The sequence below is a fragment of the Notamacropus eugenii genome, chromosome 5, assembly GCF_028372415.1.
Source record: "Notamacropus eugenii isolate mMacEug1 chromosome 5, mMacEug1.pri_v2, whole genome shotgun sequence".
Lineage (NCBI taxonomy): Eukaryota > Metazoa > Chordata > Mammalia > Diprotodontia > Macropodidae > Notamacropus > Notamacropus eugenii.
Genome location: NC_092876.1, coordinates 349053074 through 349065706, shown reverse-complemented (window position 1 = coordinate 349065706; position 12633 = coordinate 349053074).

The following is a 12633-nucleotide window of genomic DNA, read 5'->3' as shown; positions in this document are numbered from 1 at the left end:
ACATGTACAAAAATATTTATAGCAGCACTCTTTGTAGTTGCCAAAAAGTGGAAGTCAAGGGGATGTCCATCAATTGGGGAATGGCTGAATAAATTATGGTATATGAATGTAATGGAGTACTATTGTGCCATAAGAAATGATGAACAAGAAGACTTCAGAGAGGCCTGGAAGGACTTATATGACCTGATGCTGAGTGAAAGGAGCAGAACCAGGAGAACTTTGTGCACAGCAATGACCACAGAGTGCGAGAGTTTTTTCTTGTAGACTTGGAATTTTGTAATAACGCAAGAACTTCTTAAAAAAAAAAAAATCCCAGTGGTGGTTCTCTAAGGCAAAATGCCTTCCACACTCAGAGAAAGAAATATGGAAGTCATTCGCAGAACGTAGCAGATCATGTTTGTGTATGTGTTTGTTTTTGTGTATCATGTTTTAATTTGTTATATGATTTCTTCCATTTATTTTAGTCCAACTACATAGCATGACTATAGTGAAAATGTACTCAATAGGAAAGTATATGTAGAACCTATACAGAACTCTATGCAGTCATGGGGAGGGAGGAGGGTAGTGGAGGGTAGGTGTGGGGGGGGATAAAATCTCAATTGTATGGCAGTGATTGTTAAACATTAAAAAATAATTAAAAAAGCACAACAAAGGACATCAATAAAAATTTATTTAAATTAAAAAAAAAAAGAAATATGCTTACTTCTTCATTAAGTGATGTACTTCTTTTCCTGCTGTCTGTGAATTCATCCACTACTTACAATCTTCAGCAATGTGTTGTGTGCCTCACTGGAGCCAAGTTACAGAAGTGGCAAGGTGTGGATTTAGGAAGGCCAATCTGCTGATTTTGGTTCAAAAGGAGATAGCCTAGTTTTCATTAGAAGACTTCAAATCAATGAGATTTTCCTGACTAGTCAATTCAGCTAGTTCATTAAACATCTCCTATGAGTCCAGGATATACACCAGGTAACAGCCATAAGTAAAAGAGTTTAACATTACCCTTTCTACTCCAACTGCTGAATAAAGAATAAAAGGGAAATGTTGGGGAAAACAATCACGTGTGGAAAACAGCCAACTCTTCAGAGAGCAACAGTGAAATTTTCCTCTTCACAACAAAATACTACCCTTCACTTAACTACATTCCAGTAAGATTAAATTATGTGCAGTTCTCTGAACATGACCTACTATCTTCTCACTTCTGCTCTTGCTCATAATCTTTCCTCCCTGGCTCCCCAATTCCCAGCTCTCCTTGCCCTATTCTTGTACTTTGCAATCCTATCTACACTATAGAACTTTCCCCGAATGCTGAGTCTAAAAAGGCATACATTTCCCAACCTCTAAAATGTATGTTCTTTTTTTTTTTGTATTTTTCTTTTTTTTTAAATTTACCTACTTAACTTTTAACATTTATTTTCACAAAATTTTGGGTTCCAAATTTTCTACCCATTTCTCCCCTCCCCCAGCCCCAAAACTCTGAGCATTCTAATTGCCTCTATCACTGATCTGCCCTCTCTTCTAACATCCCTCCCTTCCCTTGTCCCCATCTTCTCTTTTGTCCTGTAGGGCCAGATAACTTTCTATATCCCATTACTTGTATTTCTTATTTCCTAGTAGTAAGAACAATGCTCGACAGTTGTTCCCAAAACTTTGACTTCCAACTTCTCTTCATCCCTCCCTCCCCACCCATTCCCTTTGGGAAGGCAAGCAATTCAATATAGGACATATCTGTGTAGTTTTGCAAATGACTTTCATAATAGTCGTGTTGTGTAAGACTAACTATGTTTCCCTCCATCTTATCCTGCCCCCCATTGCTTCTGTTCTCTCTTTGGATTCTGTCCCTCCCCAAGAGTGTTGACTTCAAATTGCTCCCTCCTCCCACTGCCTTCCCTTCCATAATCCTCCCCACCCTGCTTATCCCTTTCTCCCCTACTTTCCTGTATTGTAAGATAGGTTTTCATACCAAAATGAGTGTGCATTTTATTCCTTCCTTTAGTCAAATGTGATGAAAGTAAGCTTCATGTTTTTCTGTCACCTCCCCTCTTTTTCCCTCCAATGAAAAGTCTTTTGCTTGCCTCTTTTGTGAGGGATAATTTGCCCCATTCCATGTCTCCCTTTCTCCTCCCAACATTTTTCTCTCTCATTGCTTAATTTCATTTTTTTAAGATATGATCCCATCCTATTCAATTCATTCTGTGCTCTCTGTCTCTGTGTGTGTGTGTGTGTGTGTGTGTGTGTATGTGTGTAACCCCACTGAAAAGTTTCAAGAGTTACAAATATTGTCTTTCCATGTAGGAATGTAAACAGTTCAACTTTAGTAAGTCCCTTATGAGTTCTCTTTGCTGTTTACCTTTTCATGCTTCTCTTCATTCTTGTGTTTGAAAGTCAAATTTTCTTTTCAGCTCTAATCTTTTCATCAAGAATGCTTGAAAGTCCTCAATCTCATTGAAATACCATTTTTTCCCCTGAAGTATCATACTCAGTTTTGCTGGGTAGGAGATTCTTGGTTTTAGTCCTAGTTCCTTTGACTTCTGGAATATCCTATTCCATGCCCTTCGATCCCTTAATGTAGAAGCTGCTAGATCTTGTGTTATCCTGATTGTATTTCCACAATACTTGAATTGTTTCTTTCTAACTGCTTGCAATATTTTCTCCTTGACCAGGGAACTCTGGAATTTGGCCACAATGTTCCTAGGAGTTTCTCTTTTTGGATCTCTTTCAGGTGGTGAAGGGTGGATTCCTTGAATACTTATTTTGCCCTCTGGTTCTAGAATCTCAGGGCAGTTTTCCTTGATAATTTCATGAAAGATGATGTCTAGGCTCTTCTTTTGATCATGGCTTTCAGGTAGTCCCATAATTTTTAAATTGTCTCTCCTGGATCTATTTTCCAGGTCAGTTGTTTTTCCAATGAGATATTTCACATTATCTTCCATTTTTCCATTCTTTTGGTTTTGTTTTGTGATTTCTTGCTTTCTCATAAAGTCATTAGCCTCCATCTGTTCCATTCTAATTTTGAAAGAACTATTTTCTTCAGTGAGCTTTTGGACCTCCTTTTCCATTTGGCTAATTCTGCTTTTGAAAGCATTCTTCTCCTCATTGGCTTTTTGAACCTCTTTTGCCAATTGAGTTAGCCTATTTTTGAAGGTGTTATTTTCTTCAGCATTTTTTTGGGTCTCCTTTAGCAAGGTGTTGACCTGCTTTTCATGCTTTTCTTGCATCTCTCTCATTTCTCTTCCCAGTTTTTCCTCCACCTCTCTAACTTGATTTTCAAAATCCTTTTTGAGCTCTTCCATGGCCTGAGGCCATTGAATATTTATTTTGGATATTTGGGATACAGAAGCCTTGACTTCTATGTCTTTCCTTGATGGTAAGCATTGTTCTACCTCATCAGAAAGGATGGGAGGAGATATCTGTTCACCACGAAAGTAACCTTCTATGGTCTTATTTTTTTTTCCCTTTTTTGGGCATTTTCTCAACCAACTTGACTTTTGGGTCCTTTGTCAAGAGTACGGTATACTCTGGGAATCTGTGAGATCTCAGTCCCTCCAAGGTGGCACAATCAAGCATGTACTGGTCTGGACTCAGAGAGGGATTTTTATGCCCAGAATTTTAGCAGTTACCTCTCCACAGCCACCTTGCCTCCAGTTCCCAAGTCAGCATTGGGGGTTGATTTTCAGATAAGCTGGATGGGCAGGGCCACCATTCAGTTTGAGACAAAGACCAGCTTGGCCAGGGCCTCCACCCAGGGCTGAGGTAAGACTCAGCTCTTCAGTGCCCCTAGGTGTTTTTACACTCCAACCATGGAGCTTCCATATGGGCTGCTGCGCAGGCTCTGTGGCAGCTGCCTGCTGCTGGAGCTATGGGAAGCCCCTTCTCCCTTCCTGGCCAGCTGATAAAACTGTCACCGACCTTTGGCGCCTGTGGGCTGAGGGATCTGAGGACCCACTACTGCAACTGGAGATTCCACCCCTGAGGTGTCCTCCTCCTAGAGTCTTGTTGCACCGCTTGGCCAAGGCTGTGCTGGGCTCTGCGCTTGGCTCTGCATCCAGTGCAACCGATGTTTTCATGGGCCTTTTAGGTCACCATGGGCTGTAAATCTCCTCTACTCTGTTGTTCTCCACTTGTGCTGCTCCAAAATTTGTTGAGAGTCCCTCTCTACAGATATTTTATGGGCTGAGGGGAGGACCCTGTGTAAGTGTGTCTTTCTAGTCTGCCATCTTGGCTCCACCTCTTAAAATATATATTATATAGTTCTTTACTAAATTAACTTTGTGAATTTCTTGTGTGATCTTGTGTAGGTAACATGAGAGGGCCATCATGGCTTGGCAGACAAAGAGTCAAGAAGACTTACTTGGTCTCAAATCCAGCCTCAGACACTAAATAGCTGTGTTCCTTTGGGCATATCCTTCAACTTACTTGACCCTCAGTTTCCTTATCTGTAAAGTGAAAGGTGGCTTTTACAAGGGTAGCTAGGTGAATCAGTGGAGTGAGGTTGGGAACTGAAATCAGGAAGACTCATTTTCCTGAGTTTAAATCTAGCCTCGGACACTTACTAGCTGGGTAACCTTGGGTAAATCACTTTATCCTGTTTTCCTTATCTGTAAAATGATTTGGAAAAGGAAATGGCAGATCACGTCAGTATTTTTGCCGCAAAACCCTAAATGGGGTCATAAAGATTTGGACACAACTGAAAAACAGCTGAACAGCAATAAAAGAGCAGAGGGTCTCAATGGCCACCCACTAAGTTCCTTACCAGCTCTACATGTCCAATGCCACCTCAATTTACCTTCCCTCCATCCCTGCTAAACAGACTCTTCTGTCTCCCAAGACCCTTTCTTTAGCTTCCTGTTACCTACCCTGTTTGCTGTTTTCAATTCTCAGCTCATTCATAGCTCATCATTACTAGAATTTGACTGATAATAACAAGTCAACCTTATGTAGTTCTTCAAGATTTATAGGCCAAGGGAAGGGCTCCATGTTTGTTGTTTTAGCACCAACTCTGGTAAGTTTATAGCTACTGTACTTTATTGGGGTGGTTTAAAGGTTATGAACTTTTTGACCATAGTAACTTTCAAATTCCATCTACTAAATGAGAGAAGGTTTATGATTTGTCAGTAAGGAATTCCCATGTTGCAAAAAATGGCATATCCTTGAGTATTTAAGGTTTTAAATGTTGACTGTTCTTACAATATACTGTTCTTACCACAACCTCATGACTCAAGTAAAAACAATCAAGGTAGTAGTTCACATAGTTCAAGCTATTATATTCCAAACAAATATTTTTATTTATTTGTTTGTTTGTTTATTTATTTATTTAAATGTTACTATCACTACCATAAAACTTAGATTTTTATCCCCCCCACCTATCCGCCACCCCCCCCCCCTCCCCAAGACGGCATACAATTCTATACAGTATCTATATATACTTTCCTACTGAATATGTCAAACAAATATTTTTATTTTAAAAGAGGTGCTTGAAGAAGCAAAATCCTTAAGTGACCAAAAGAATTAAGTTTCAGTGGTAGAATAATAAATAATAGGAATAAGTAGTAGAACATATGATTTGGGGCCAGGGACCTTGCCTACCACCTTGAAGAATCACATCATACAGGTACTTGCGTATGTCTAGTAGACCTTATGCATTTTATCCATAATGCCAAATTCAAGCAATATTTCATGGACTTGTTTTGACCCTAAAGTTTTGATGTTTTCTTTGAATGAAAAGAAGTCCATGGTTATTAAGCCTGGCGTGTAATTTCCTATCATAGTAGTCTATAAGCCAGAGAGTTGTGTCAAGTACTCCTTTGAAGCTGGCAGAAATTCCAGGTGTCTGCCCAACTGGACTTCTATTAGGTGGTCATGAGAAGGTTGGATGCAGAGTAGCTATCATCAAGTTGATGATTTCTCTTGGCCCATATTTTCAAACTCTAGGTTGGCTTTGGGAACATCTAAAACCAATACAAACAACACTATCAAAAAAGTCTCCTCTGGGTTGTCAGGTCTTGGTAATTCAGAGTAAATCTAGAGAAGACAGGGTTAATTAAGGGTTACTATGAATTCAGTGCCAAAAAGACCCATATTGTAGGAAGCAATGTTTAGGGAAGGCAGTGAACTGCACTGATGTGCCCCAACATTCTTTCAAAGCAGAGAAGGCAATACATGGTCCAAGCAAAGTCCTCAAGTCCTCAAAGTCCTCCATCTCTTGAAACTAATACCATCCCAGAATGGAAGTCTCATAGAACCCTTTCATAACTAGATACTTCATGTATTTGAGTTCCTTAGCATTACACATTGTGTTGAATGGAGCAGTCAATGCCTTTGTGCTACTTATCATCCTAAAAAAAGTAAAAGATATTCCTCAAAAAGATTTTTAAAACCACCTTTTGTAATGAGAAAGTTAAGAGAAACCATAACTAATAATGATGATCCACATGTGTATAATTCTTTGCTATTTACAAGAGTTTTCCACAGGACAAATCTATGATGGAAGTAATATAATAATTATTACTCAGACTAATAGATGAAGAAAATGAGGCATAGATTGAGTAATGTGCTCATACTCTCATGGCTAAAAAGTAGTCAATTTGGAATTGGGACCCAGATCTGATTTTCTAATTCAATAGCTATACTGATTCTTTAAAAAAAATTTTTTAAGAGTGGGGGACCAATATCTCCTAATACAGTAAAGTCTCCTAAGTTGAGGTGCATGACCTTGAGCTTAATTTTTAATGAATTTTGATAACTACAGTTCAGTATAACTTTTTGTAATTCCATGCATTTTATTTTATACTTTTAAAATCATTATTCCAAGAAGTGATCTATAAGTTTTACCATAGGGGTTCATGACAAAGAAAAGCTTAAGAATCTCCAAACTAACGGACTAGGTAAATTTAGGCATAGTTTCTATTTTGTGCTTATGCTCCTTCTCCAAGTGATACTGTTTTATGGCTCTCTTTTTTGCATGTGTATTTGTCTATCTATCTGTCTTTTTTTCATACTGGGTCTTCATATCTCAACCCTACTGAAAATATAATGGCCACTCATGGTCCCTGGTCAATATGCTGATTAGCCAGAAATGTTAACCTTAGAGGAAAAAGTAGAGACTTTTTAAACCTGAGTTAGTAATTAGTGCCTCTTTAGGCAGCCTAGTGGCTCTCCACTCCTGGTAAAGTAATTATTGATGCCAGAAAGTACTAACAACTGATTGATTGCCTTTAGCCTCCACTGCAGCTTAGAACTCCCACACTCATTTGATCCACTAGCCCCAGCCTGCCAGTAACAGGAACTGCACCAGGAACTACCACACCTACATGGCCTCTCTTATTTCTACACACATAGGACCCAGTGCTACCCTACTCACACTTTCTAGTCACACTGATTCAAGTCTCATTTAGCGGTTAGCAGTCCAGTCACACTCTCCCCAAGACCTAAACAAGGTAATGTATCAAAACTCACTTCCCAAAGACAAGATTCTCCATAGTCTACTGATGCTGACTCTGCTACTGTGATGACTAGTTCTGCAGTTTTACTATCATAATGAACTATACATCCATTAGTTAACCTCAAGGAATTCAATTCCATTTAACAAATACTTTTTGAGGTGCACTGCATTTAGAACATTGACAAAAGTAGTGATGATACCAATGTGGCCAAGTGTAAACATCCTCTAGGAAGAGGCAGGGGGAAGTAGATACAGGTTAATTTAGAATCAGAAAGACCTGGGGACAAATCATACCTTTGAGCAGTACTAGCATTGTGACCATAAATAAGTCACTTAATGTATCTGGGACCCGGGCAATTATCTAAGATGGTAGAAAATGAGTTTTTAATTTGGGGCCAGTGATTTTTTTAAACCTTTATATTTTCTTTCAATATAATTGCTTTCCTTAGTAATTATATATGTTTTATTTCAATTTTAAAACATCATTCTGAGAAGGGGTCAATAGGCTTAGAATGCAAAAGAGATGCACAATTAGAATACACACACACACACACACACACACACACACACACACACACACATACACACACACAACCCTGTGGGTAGAAGAATTATTGACCCATCTAAATTGAGGGCTTCCACAATGTCAGGTTGCTACAGCAAGGAAATCAACAAATCCAGAACCAACACCCTCTATCTTTTGCATTTCCTCATTTCCCCTCCCAATGTATCTTTCTTTATCTTTCCTTCTCTGTGCTTCCTCTCACCTATTCCTCAGTTCTCTTCTTTCCTTTCCCAACTGCTACAGTATGCAGTTCAAATATATATTCTAGCATTTGCTATTGTTTGTTTGTTTTGTTTTGTTTTTCCCCCCAAACTGGAAGGCTTTTTCCTAGTACTCCTGAAGGCATCAATCTATTCCACCAATGTTTAAGCCTAATCCTATTTCTGGGCCTGTAGCTAAAATGCTCTGGGAAAGTGTTTTCAGAGATTCCTGAACATGCCCAGCACACTGAGGCTTTCACAATGATGCCACATGTGATACCAATGGGATGCCAATAGGCAGACTGTCACAAGCAGGATGTGAATGAAATGTGTGGCTCTGGCTCAAGCTGAGTTCAAATTCATTGTCAATATGTCAGCAGTTAACTCTAGTAGAAATAAATAGGGATGGGGGGCTTGGCTTCATTGCATATGCTGTAATCCACTTCTAAACCACTTTGCCTGGACCAGTGTAAATTGTATCTGTGTGTAGGCTGAAAGCAGGTTGGCTGAAGGGTATTTGAAACTAGATTAGAAAGTGCTTTAATTATTTTGTTCATGTATAAGTACCCAAAGGGTTTTTGACCCTGTGTAAACAATGCAGTGTAGGTGGGACTTCCCGTGGGCTAGGGGACTTTTTCACTCATTAGCAGCTCATTAAGTTGCCCTGTTATTAAAACTGTGGGTAGAGCAGACACTGCTTAACAAATTGATGGAGAAGTGGGAGAGGTCCTACAATAACAAGTTTTCTTTTTCTTGTGTTACTATAGCTCATTTTTTTTCTCCTTCCAACCTAATCTCTACTAGTACCAAGAGCTGCGATCATAATTTAAAGCAGACATGTACCTCAGAGGATAACGAGACCCACTGTCTCATCTGTTTGTTACAAATGTGGAAGGGAAAGGGAAAGGAAGTTAAGGAATTTGCCCAAGGTCACTCATTCCTCTGACTCTATAGTCAATGCTCTTTCCACTGTACCACACTGACTCCCTTCTGTTTAATTCTTAGTCTTAATACATGTGGTTATCATGCAAAAAGTAGAACCATCTACCATATGCAGATTCAAAACAGAACGAATCAGAGTCAGCCTTCCAAAATCCTCACCTTAAACTGAGATGTAGCCAGAAGTGAATTTATCCCAGACCAAGAGGCTAATAGAAAGATAAGCAGAAGGGCCTTCTAGATAGGATAGGGTAGGGGGCAGGATGGTTCTGAAAGTCTTCAATTTCTCTGTAAGATTTTTTTTTTAGAAAAAGTGGTAATCTTTAGGTTAACAGAGGCCAAAATATAATAAAATAGAGCCAGCACTTTTAATTACCTCTGGTAATTAGATTCCCACTACTGGGAATCCAGAGGTGGATAAGGTTGACCATGGAATAGTAGGATAAGATTTTAGGGATGTGCAGATACTACTCTTTAGGAAATGACAGTGATGCTGTTGATTGATTGATAGCAGATCTCCTGATGCTGTTTATTGATTGACAGCAGATCTCCGGGTCCAGCATTTATGATAATTTTATCTAACCAAAGGTCAGCACACTTTGATAAAGTGATCAGATTTATGACAGTGTAAGGAGATTGGAATAATGGGGGTTGGATTGGGGTAGAGTGGGAATGAATAAAGAATTGTTCCCACTTTTCTGAGTGGCTGTGGTACCTGCAGAGAAGAGACTGGGAGAGTATAACTGAGAAGGATTTCAGGGAAGTGTAGAAAAGGAAGAGGAAGGCAGGTAAGGAAAGGAGGAAGAGAAGGAAGAGGAAGGGAAGAGACAAAGACATATAGGGAGAAAGAGAAATACAGAGAGAAACAAAAAGAGAAGAACCAGTGGAAGAGGAACAGAGACACAGAGAGAGAGACAGAGTGATGAGAGAGAGAGACAGAGAAAGACAGAGAGAGAGAGAGACAGAGAGAGACAGAGACAGAGACAGAAGGGGAGAGAGAGAAGGGGAGAGAGAGAGAGAGAGAGAGAGAGAGAGAGAGAGAGAGAGACTCACCTCGAAAAATAATAAGGATTAAGAGAAAGGCTTTCCCAGACGCTAATTCATCAGTAACTGCCCAGTGGTACCCTCCAAGAAGCTCATTGGCAACAAAAGGAAAAAGTTACTTGGAAAGGCTCTCCACTATAATCTCCACACATGCCTATCAATAGCATATCTGTCTTACTTAAATTGCACTTTAATCAGCTTACTCTCAGCCATTAGAGTATGAAAACCTAAGTCTATATGTTCAGGTAATTCAGAGATTATGATAATGTGATTTCTCATATGTTTGACATCTTGTAAGAAAAGAAATGTGTTGAGAGTGAGAGACAACCAGAAGAAAGCACGTGTGCTTCTGCTGTTAAGTAGAAAGCAAATTGGAGCTCTAGTTCATTGGGTGGACTTAATATGAGAAGACATAGACAAGGGTCAGATGAGTAGGATGGACTCGCTGTGATCTACATTGTTGGGGGAATGGTCACATCACTGAGATCACAGATTCATTTGAGTAGTTGGAAAAAGAGGAAAAAGCTTTGGGACTCACCTTAAATATCTATGCAGGATAAATAATCAGAAAATTCAGTTCTTTGGGGCAATTGAAGTGCATAAACAACTTTAATATTAGGCTTAAAATGTCATTAAGTAGGGTAATGATGAGAAAATTATTTTTACCTTTCCCATAAACAGTTGAATCTGGGTTTAGATACATTCACACCATTGTTATGAAAATAAACCCTAGGGAACCCAGTTCTATCAAAATACTTATTAACTTGCATACATACAACATCTGATTCTCCTGTTTGTGGTTTAAAAAAGAGATATAGGGACAATCTGGTGGGGAAAGGAATTATCTATTCAAGGGCTCTGTACTTTTTGGTGCCTTGAATGTGATTTTGTCACCTGCTTCACAATGTCTCTATGTCTGATTTACTTACCCTGACGAAGAGATCTTCAAAAGGCCAGAATTCTCATGCAGGCTTGCCAAAGGTATACGATCTTGGACTAGTCAATTCCCATCTCTTGGTTAACTGGAACAAAATCTGAGCAACTGGAGCATTGTCCCTGGGAGTTGATGTAAATCATCTTTAAGAGGGAACTTTCCTCTTTGTGGCAGTCCTGCACCCTGTATTGCATAGTGTCAACTTTGAGGGTTCTACCTTTTCCTCCTAAGCCAGGAGAGCTACAGATATTAGGCAGCTGTCTAGATCAAGAGTAGTTAGCCTCAGACCTGTCCTCTGAGGCTGTACCTGACTGGGGCATTTTGTTCAACTGAATTTGTCATGGGTACCTAAATTTTGAGTTATACCTCTGTCTCTTGACCTCTCGTGTCAATTTGTAAAATCTGAGGGCTGGACTAGATGGTCTCTCAGGTTCTTTCCAGGCCTAGTTTGCTAGACTTCCATGATTCAAGCAATACCCAAGGGTTTAGTCACAGAAAATAACCTTGTGTCCTAGAAGCAGCAAACATACTGGTTTAATTTTTCCTTTTTTCATGAAATCACCCATGAAACATGCTAGTCTGTCACATGTCATGGAAAACTATGATGAGAATCCCAAGCATATCACCTGAAGAGGAAAAAAACAACATATCCTATTTTTATTTCCTGATTTTGGATTTTAGATTCCATTTTATTCTCAAAACTACCTTATTAACCTGAGTTCATTCGATTCTAGAAAAGGAAAATTACTGATATTCACCCTAAAATATTTACATATATGTCCTAATTTGACCAAAGTGTTGCAAAAACACAAAAAAATATAAGAAAAGACATCTAGAAGAAAGGACTAAGAGTACTGCTGAAACATAGCCTATTCATCTATATTGCATGTTCAAGTATCTAGGTGGTCAAAGCTTGGGAGTATAGTAGAGCCCACAGTCTGAGAAATTTTAAAGGTAAGTAGATCTTCTGCAGTAGTGGGCTGGTATATGTTTAACAACCAACTCTCCAAAGGAAAAACAAAACAATATATAAAATATATTTTATCTGTATTAACATTATCTCCATTACTTTAAGTCTTGAATACCAACAAAATAATTAACCAAGCTCTGATCTGTAGTGTTTACTGATTTCCAACTTACAAATGCTCATACAGAAAACTGAGCAATTGTTTCTCTATGAGGTAGCTCTAACACATCCTCAGTCCTGTGGACTTATGCAAGAAGAGGGTAGAGTTTGTGTGAAGGAACATGTGATTTGGAACAGATACCACTGGTGAACATGGTTTTAATTTTTGATTATGCAGCAATGACTCTAGCATTTTTGCTTTATTTTTATGCTCTTTGTTAACTCTAGGGGGCAAAGTTCATAGGAATTAAATGGGACAATAGAGGTCAGAACCTTTCAGATCAATATTACTTCTGAAAGAGGCAGAAGCAGAGAGACTTGATTTATAACATATAAGGTGTTTCTTAGCAACATTGACCTTTGGTGTATTATTACCAATCCTGTGCA